This window comes from Pseudophryne corroboree, chromosome 1 (assembly GCF_028390025.1).
Source record: "Pseudophryne corroboree isolate aPseCor3 chromosome 1, aPseCor3.hap2, whole genome shotgun sequence".
NCBI lineage: Eukaryota > Metazoa > Chordata > Amphibia > Anura > Myobatrachidae > Pseudophryne > Pseudophryne corroboree.
In genome coordinates this window covers 258,486,606-258,495,911 of record NC_086444.1, presented here as the reverse complement: position 1 = coordinate 258,495,911, position 9,306 = coordinate 258,486,606, and the positions used below count along the sequence as shown (strand labels likewise).

General features: G+C 46.1%; 1 non-coding gene across 1 annotated transcript in view; it reads left to right on the top strand.

Moving 5' to 3' along the window:
• LOC134954873 (5.8S ribosomal RNA) overlaps positions 1-16 on the top strand; it is a 154-nt gene extending 138 nt beyond the window's left edge. Inside the window, exon 1 of the ribosomal RNA XR_010185879.1 lies at positions 1-16. This exon is cut by the window's left edge and continues 138 nt beyond it. This is a non-coding gene — a ribosomal RNA (5.8S ribosomal RNA).
• The last annotated feature ends 9,290 nt before the right edge of the window (positions 17-9,306 follow it).

Below are 9,306 nucleotides of genomic sequence, written 5' to 3'. Positions count from 1 at the left end.
GACTGTCTGAGGGTCGCTCCCCTATCGATCGCCCGCCCGCGCTCCGGCGCGCGGCTGCGGCCTCGCAGACGGTCTCCCGTCCCCCCTCTCCCCAGCAGAGACCGGGGGTGCGGCGCGGCCGCCTTCGTCCCCCCAAGGCCAGACCCTATCTCCCGATCCCCCCGTTCCCTGGGGCGCAATGGCCTCCCCCACTGAGTGCCACGCGGGGCCGAGGGAGAGAGGGCGCGAGGCGGTCGGGTAGCGGGGTCGGCGGGTCAAACCGCCGCTCCCCCCTGACCCGGCGGCCCTCCATCCCTCTCCTCCCCCCTCTCCCGGTCCGCTCTCCCGACTGAGACCTCAGATCAGACGTGGCGACCCACTGAATTTAAGCATATTACTAAGCGGAGGAAAAGAAACTAACCAGGATTCCCCCAGTAACGGCGAGTGAAGAGCCCAGCGCCGAATCCCCGTCCGCCCGGTGGGCGCGGGAGATGTGGCGTACAGGAGACCGGACCCACCCCGGCGTCGCTCGGGGGCCCAAGTCCTTCTGATCGAGGCCCAGCCCGCGGACAGTGTTAGGCAGGTGGCGGCCCCCGGCGCGGCGCGACCCGGTCTCCCCGGAGTCGGGTTGTTTGGGAATGCAGCCCAAAGCGGGTGGTAAACTCCATCTAAGGCTAAATACCGGCACGAGACCGATAGCGGACAAGTACCGTAAGGGAAAGTTGAAAAGGACTTTGAAGAGAGAGTTCAAGAGGGCGTGAAACCGTTGAGAGGTAAACGGGTTGAGTCCGTGCGGTCCGCCCGGAGGATTCAACCCGGTGGGCTGACGCGCCGGCTGCCCCGGGTCGTCGGACCCCCCTTGCCCGCTCCGTCCTCCCCTCGCGGGCCCGGCCCCCGCAGGGCGCAATTCCTCCGTGGCAGTGCGCCGTGACCGGCTCCGGGCCGGCTGGGAAGGCCCAGGGGGGAAGGTGGCCGGGAGGCCGCGGGCGGGGGGTCCCCCCTCTGCGCCACGCCGCCCGGTGTTACAGCCCCCTCCCGGCAAGAGCAGTCGCCGTCACCCGGGGTCGAGGGAGACTACCGCCTCTGCGCCCTCCCCCCGTCGAACCGTCCCGCCCCCGCCTCCCCTCCCGGGGACGGCGGGAAGCGGGGCGGGGAGTGGGGACGGGGCCCCCCGCTCCCGGAGCGGCTGTCCACCGGGGCGGACTGTCCTCAGTGCGTCCCCGACCGCGCTGCGCAGCCGAGGCGGGAGGGACCACGGGCGCCAGGGGTCTGCGGCGATGTCGGTGGCCCACCCGACCCGTCTTGAAACACGGACCAAGGAGTCTTCATGGCTTCACATTAGTATGACTAATGTTAAGTATGATTAATATGATTAATTAATTAATTAATTAGTATGATTAATGTGTAGTTATACTTCATGACTCAGTCTCCATCCTCAGCAAGGCTCTATATTTAAATGGAGACGTGAGAGTGCTAAAATGCATTGAGAACATCAAGAGTCCACTCTTTTTATACAACTATTTATTTTTGGTTCAGAACAGAGATGTGTGAAACAGATGGGAACTGATGCACAAATGGTTTTAATGTGAAGACTGTAAACCTTACGTTCTCTGGAGATCCTGTTCTCAGAGAATCAATGGAGCTTTGTTCCAGTCTGCTCTGGGCCATCTCTCATATATCAAAATTCCCCTGCCCTAATATTATAGTTTAGAAACCATCTTTGTGAAAAATAAAGTCTATGCATCCAGCTGGTCAGTTGATATATTCAGCAACTGGAGGCTATAAATTAGTGTTCCCCCCTTGCTGAGTACCCCTAACAGGTTATGTTTTTGAGGATCTGTCTATCAAAATGGCAGTCAAGTGTTACACAGTGTTAGTCATTGACAGAAGATGAAAATGAAATTGATACTATTTATTAGCTAGTTTGAATACATTTTCTAAAATGCTCGACAAAAAGGCTTAAGCAGTCTGGCAAGCTTGCACATTCTTGTGTTAAGCTAGCCAAAAAAGGTATTGTTTTAATATAATTTATTTCCTGTTTATGTCAAAATGTATGGTCTCAATTAAGCAGACTGGCTAAGCTCTATAGTGCCTAGGATGTGGCGCAATCATGCTATACCTAATGTGAGTGGTGAAAGCTCCTTGGTTTATACACATCTAATAATTTTTCCTTTTCTAGTGATACAGATAGTACAGAGTAAGTGCAGTACAGTTATTTACACAGTCAGTGGGAAAGGTTAGTCCAACATTTAATGTAGGGGTGGGCAAAATACGGCCCGCGGGCCGGATGCGGCCCGCAAACCGATCCTGCCCGGCCCACTGCCTCCCACCAGCGAGCAATGACAAGCGGCCCGACCGGCTGAGCTGCTTGTCATTGCTCTGCACTGCAGTACCGCCAAGCTGCCAGCGGCGCCTCTCTCCCCTGCTGCTGCTGCTGCGTTGTAGCAGCCTCCTCCAGAGCCCCCAGTGACAACGGCTGTGTTCAGCCGAGAAGGGGGCGGGGCTACGTGTCGGCAAGGGGGCGGGGCTACACGGGACCTCAGGGGGGCGGAGCTACACGGGACAAGAGCCAGACTGCTACAGATCCATCCTTCCTGCCACTGCCAGCCAGATCAGTAAGTTAATAGGAAAAGTGAAAGAAAGTGTGTGTGTGTGTGTGTGTGTGTGTGTGTGATAGTGTGCATATATTTGTGTGTGCGGGCAGTGGCGTCAGACTGTTTTTAGGTTTGGGGGAGAGATATTTAGCTCTCGCTGTACCAACCCCTCCCGTGTTCTGTCACCATGTCACCCCATGTTCTGTCACTATGTCACCCCCCTCCCACCCCGTGTTCTGTCACTGTGTCACCCCCCCTGTGTTCTGTCACTGTCACCCCCCGTGTTCTGTCATCATGTCACCCCCATGTTCTGTCACTGTCACCCCCCCACCCAGTGTTCTGTCACTGTGTCACCTCCCCGTGTTCTGTCACTGTGTCACCCCCCCGTGTTCTGTCACTGTGTCACCCCCCCGTGTTCTGTCACTATGTCACCCCCCCCTCCCCGTGTTCTGTCACCGTGTCACCCTTACCGTGTTCTGTCACCGTGTCACACACCCGTGTTCTGTCACTGTCACCCCCCTCCCCGTGTTCTGTCACCGTGTCACACCCCCCATGTTCTGTCACCATGTCACCCCCACCGTGTTCTGTCACTGTGTCACACCCCCAGTGTTCTGTCACCCCCACCGTGTTCTGTCACCGTGTCACCCCCACCGTGTTCTGTCACTGTGTCACACCTTTCCCCAGGGGCCATAACACACTGGATAATTTGCTTGCTGCACAATAATTATCCTAAATAAAATGTTAATGTGTAAAAAGGCTCTCTACCTGCCGTAATGTGTGTAAAAGGGGCTCTACCTGGTGTAATGTGTGTAAGTGGCGCTGTGTGGCGCAATTTGAATAATGGAGACTATTGTGCAGCCTAATATGAATCTGTATTATTTTTTGCCCACACCCCTTCCACATGAAGCCACGTCCCTATATTTTTGGCAAGTGGGGCGAGCTGCTATTTTGTATGTGGCCCTCGGATACTGACAGGAAATGTCAAGTGGCCCCTCAGCTGAAATAATTGCCCACCCCTGATTTAATGTCTTCTCACCAAGTTTTACAGATCTTGGATTATTGGTTGGTATTTTAGCTCTATTCACTTTATCTCTCTCCAAGTTTTGATAAATTTCCCCTTTAGGATTGAAATCAATTAGCCACGGTAAATTAGCTGGCACTATCAGGGATTTTTTCCCCCACCTGCCTAGAGACAAGAAAAAAAAATTGCCAATAGCTGACCCATTTTTGCAATCATGGCTGCGAAAAGAGACATCCCTAGCCATAGGCAAACTAGACAATTGGCTAGGGCATTTGGCAAGCCTAGGGGCATGCATGCCTAGGCTAGGGCCACATAACCTTGACAGGGGCAGTGGTAGACTCTTACAGTGACTAATCTGCCACTGGTCTGCCTCTCCCAACCAGCTTGTGTTCCTGCTGCATTAGTTTGTTTTTATAAAAGGGGTGTGATTAGGCCATGTACCTGACTTTGTCTGGATCGGAGATCTGTATGTGCACTGTGCAGCCCTGTGGCCTGCTGCTCCCCTATGTCTGGCTGCTGGTGAAGATGGATCTTTAGCAGCAGCCATCATATGGAGCCCTGCCATTATGGAGGAAGTCTGCAAGACAAAGGAGCAGTGTAACCCAGCCAGGAAGGATAAGGTATGGTGTGAGTATGTGTGAGTATGTATGTGTGTGTGTGTGTGTGTGTGTGTGTGTGTGTGTGTGTCAATGTCTTGTGTGTGTGTGTGTGTGTGTGTGTGTCAATGTCTGTGTCAGTGAGTTTCAGTGTATTTGTTGGTGTGTCATTTGTGTGTGTGTGTATGTGTGTGTGTGTCGGTGAATGTCAGTGTCAGTGTGTGTATGTCAGCGAGTGTGTCAGTAAGTGTCAGGGAGTGTCAGTGTGTGTGTCAATGAGTGTCAGTGTGTGTGTCTGTAAGTGCCAGTGTGTGTCAGTGAGTGAGTGTGTCAGTAAGTATCAGTGTGTGTGTGTGTGTGTGTGTGTGTGTGTGTGTGTGTCAGTGTGTGTGTCCATAAGTGTCAGTGTGTGTCAGTGTCAGTGAGTGTCAGCGTGTGTGTCAGTGAGTGTCAGTGTGTGTGTGTGTGTCAGTAGGTGTCAGTGTATGTGTCCATAAGTGTCAGTATGTGTCAGTGTCAGTGAGTGTCAGCGTGTGTGTCAGTGAGTGTCAGTGTGTGTGTCAATGAGTGTCAGTGTATGTCTGTAAGTGTCAGTGAGTATTAGTGTGTGTGTCAGAAAGTGTCAGTGTGTGTCTGTAAGTGTCAGTGAGCATCAGTGTGTATGTCAGTGAGTGTCAGTGTGTGTGTGTGTGTGTGTGTGTGTGTGTGTGTGTGTGTGTAAGGTAAATTGTTATAGACTGCGCTCCTTAAAGCGTGTTCTGTATTCTCTAATGGTATGCTGCTAGTGGGTATACAGGGGACCTTCCTTACCCGAAATAAAGATCCTAACAACATGTAAATACCCAGCGCGAAAAAACCTTTAGTGGCATTAGTGTACAGTATGCTAAAGAAAATATTTAATACATCAAATATAATGAAAATCTACACATCAAATATTTCAAATAGAAGAGATATATTAAGATATGTCAGCAGTGTCTCTAATGTGTATACTAAGTATCCAATATGCCAACAGTACCTAATTCCAGTATACAGAAATAAACAACAAACTTTACACTGTACATATACCCCCAAAAAAAGATAAAAATCTAAAAAAAGTATATCTAAAACATTTGAAGAAAAATAATAAATAAAAAAGGGATAGAAAATACACTAAAAGTCTTGTGTGTGTGTCAGTGAGTGCCAGTGAGTGCCAGTGTGTGTGTGTGTGTGTGAGTGTATTTGTCAGTGTGTGTGCCAGTGAGAGTCAATATGTCAGTCAAAGACTGAGAACATCAGCAATCAGCTACCAGCGGCCACATCATGTAATCTGTGGAGCTATATGTAAGCATACACAATAAATGCTGCACTACTTTAACAGTTATATCCACCTGTAGTCATTTACTGTTAACTTCTACCACTGTCTACTCCAGTTGGATAAGACGTTATGGTCATGCTGGGTGATGGGTAGTATGCTGGGTCAGATGTAGCCATGCTCATCCATCCCCATGTTTTGTGCGACTAGTGTGCCCTCGTCTATGACGTGCATGTCCATGCACATGCACACAGCATAGACTTCCATGGAGCCAATGCCATCTGCGACTAGTCACAGCACAGAGCTCACTGCAGCTTGCCGCGATGCGTATGCCCATGCTTATGCATTCTGGCAATGATGATGCTGGCTACATCTGTAGTGGTGGTCCTATGGGGCATTAGCCAAAATCTTGCCTAGGGCCAGCTCTGGCCATGAAAACACATGGATCTTTGAAGTTATCTTGGATCCGATGTGTTTTTGCACAAAAGTCAATTTTCATGGGAAAAAAAAGGGCTGCAACTATATTACCTGATAAAACCATCAGGCACAAAATCATGTTAAAGCTTGTTTTTATCATGTGAAAATGATTGAGCTCAATTGAATTCCCCCTTAGTCTCAGTTCCTTCCATTTGTGTTGACTTTTTTTCAAACAATTTTATGATTTTAAAGCATTTCTCACAATTCTAGCATCTATAGTTAATTTCAGTTGTCCTTTTTTATCAATATTGTTTTTTTTCTCTGTGTGGCAAAAATAACTGCTCACAGTAGCTGTAGCATATATTTATATACACATATTTTTCTGTTTCTGAGGTGTGCTAATGAAACCCAATTATATAAGGCATTTCATTCAGATTAAAAATGATTTTACATATTAAGAGTATATTAGCAACAAAATTATGGTCAATATTACTAAAGCTGGGCATACACTATACAATTATCTGGCAGATCATCTGCCAGATCTGGCTGGTTGGAATGAAGATCAGGTAATGGATGAGAGCGAATAACAACTGACCATTTGCTCCCAAACTCTAGAAAAGGAACAAAATCTGTCAAGACAAATTGGTTATATCGCGGCTCTAACAAATTTGCATGAACAACAGTTTTTGTCTGTTTTTCAGTGTTTGGGAGAAAATGGACAATTGTCATTTGTTGTAATCCATGACCAGATTTCCATTCCATCCAGCCAGATCTGGCAGATTATCTGCTACATACAGTAATTGTATAGTGTATGGCCAGCTTATGAAATATATTTTAAATTGCTACCAATAATTTTTGTATACATCATTCTGGTATATTTTGGGGAAAGCATAGTGAGATTTAACTCTTTTTTTTTAGTAGACTATAGTAGAAATGCTATGAGTGAGAAAGTTAAAAGTTGCAGGTTTAAAGAATTCCTTGCAAGGTATCAGTAACATCCATAATAGCTTTCGTCATAAAAGCTATTATGGATGTTACTGACACATTGCAATGAAATTCTTTTTCATCCTGATGAAATTCACAGAATATGATTAAAACATTGCAATGTAACAATTTATTATACCTGTTTACTAAATCCACAAGTATAACTCTTAACATACACAATTAACATAATAATTTCCAAATGTGTCTGTGATAAGGGTGCCTATTTAAGAATCTATTAGTTAATCCAAAAAATTGTGCCAATTTAGGGTATTAGTGTTATTTATGAAGGGACTACTGAACCAGGAATTTCTGATAGTTGCTGCATTTGCCCTCTATTGATCACAGCAGGAGTTCCCTTAGCTAGCTCTAAAGGCTGAGATAATGCCCATATTTATATTGCATTAGCCATTAATAGACCTTTAAGTAGAAACATAGAATTTGATGGCATATAAGAACCTCTTGGCCCATCTAGTCTGCCCTTTTTACATGTATCCTTTTACCCTACGTGTTCTGGGTGTGGTTTATAGGGTCGACCACACTTAGGTCGACAGTGTCTAGGTCGACCACTATTGGTTGACAGTGACTAAGTCGACAATCAAAATAGGTCAACATAAGCATTATGTCGACATGAGCAAGGTCAACACAACAAAAGGTTGACATGAGGTTTTTTAATTTTTGGGTGTTGTTTTCTTCATGACCAAGAACCCCAATTAGTACACTGGGTCCCCTCGCATGGCTCGCTTCGCTCTCAATGCTTCAGGCAAGGTTATCGTTCCCAATTGTAATCCACATGGATCGTAAAGTATGAAAAAGTTCAAAAAAATTAAAAAATTTGTGAAAAACTCATGTCGATCTTTTGCCATGTCAGCCTAGAACATTTTGACCTAGTAACCATGTCATCCTAGAAACTCTGTCGGACTAATGCATGTTGACCAATAGTGGTTGACCTAATGACTGTCGACCTAAGTGTGGTCGACCTAGGGACTGGATACCTTTGTTCTTTATGGCTTTGTAAGGATATTCTTATTGTTCTACTGTCTTAGCCTCAACTACTTGTCTGCTACCCTTTCTGCTAAGTAATTTTTTCCTCAAATTTCCTCTGAACCTACCTCCCTCCAGTTTCAGTGCATGTCCTTCTTTGAAGAATGTCTCCTTCCTGTCCCTTGTTAAAACCCTTGATATATTTTAAAGTTTCTATCATGACCCCCCTTTCCCTTCTCTGCTCCAAACTATACATATGTTTATATAATTGGGTATGATTTCTGCAATTGTGGCATTCATGGCTGTAAAAGTGGTAATAGGTTAGAGAAATCATGCTGTTTAACAGAACTAAAACCCTGTTACATAAAGCACTTAGGGGGTAATTCCAAGTTGATCGCAGCAGGATTTTTGTTAGCAATTGGGCAAAACCATGTGCACTGCAAGGGAGGCAGATATAACATGTGCAGAGAGAGTTAGATTTGGGTGGGGTGTGTTCAATCTGCAATCTAATTTGCAGTGTAAAAATAAAGCAGCCAGTACTATTTACCCTGCACAGAAATAAAATAACCCACCCAAATCTAACTTTTTCTGCACATGTTATATCTGCCTCCCCTGCAGTGCACATGGTTTTGCCCAATTGCTATCAAAAATCCTGCTGCAATCAACTTGGAATTACCCCCTTAGTCAACAACAACAATTTCTTTCTGATACCTCTCTGGTAATTACCATTTGCACACACACAGCCCAATGGTTGCACTTTCATAAAATAGGATGCTATACCAGAAGTAAAGTAATAGCTATCATTTGCTTTTCAGCCTTCACTGAGATGGCTTTTTTTGCAGTCCATGTCCAGACACCTGACCCTTAATAAATAGTCCTAAAAAATCATCCAAAAACATCATGTTTGCAGGGTTTAAGCACAATTGCTTTTAAGTAGTTTAAGTAGTCCCTGACTTACCATTTGTACTGTATTTAGCACTGAGTCTGCAAAACCTGTGTGTGGCTGTAATGAGGCTTTGCAAACAGGTCAAACAAAGCAACCAAAGATGAGTGAGCCCTATTGATGATCATGTGCTCCATATACCCATGTACACTGCCCTTTATACCCATGTACACACTCACAGGAATACCCAATTGATAGAGGGCAGTACGGATGGTGTAATGGTTAGAGTTACTGCCTCACAGAACTGAGGTCATGAGTTCATTTTCCACTATAGCCCTCACTGGTGGAGTTTTTATATTCTCACCTGTGCTTGTGTAGGTTTCCTCTGGGTACTCCAGTTTCCACAAATATATTCGTAATATAATTAGCTCCCGAGAGAAAAATGAACCCTAGTGTATAAATGTGTGCATGTACATGTATTTAGGGCAGACTACATGAGCCAAGTGATTCTTATCTGGCATCAAATTCTATGTTTCTATGAGGGATCTCATCTTTATTGC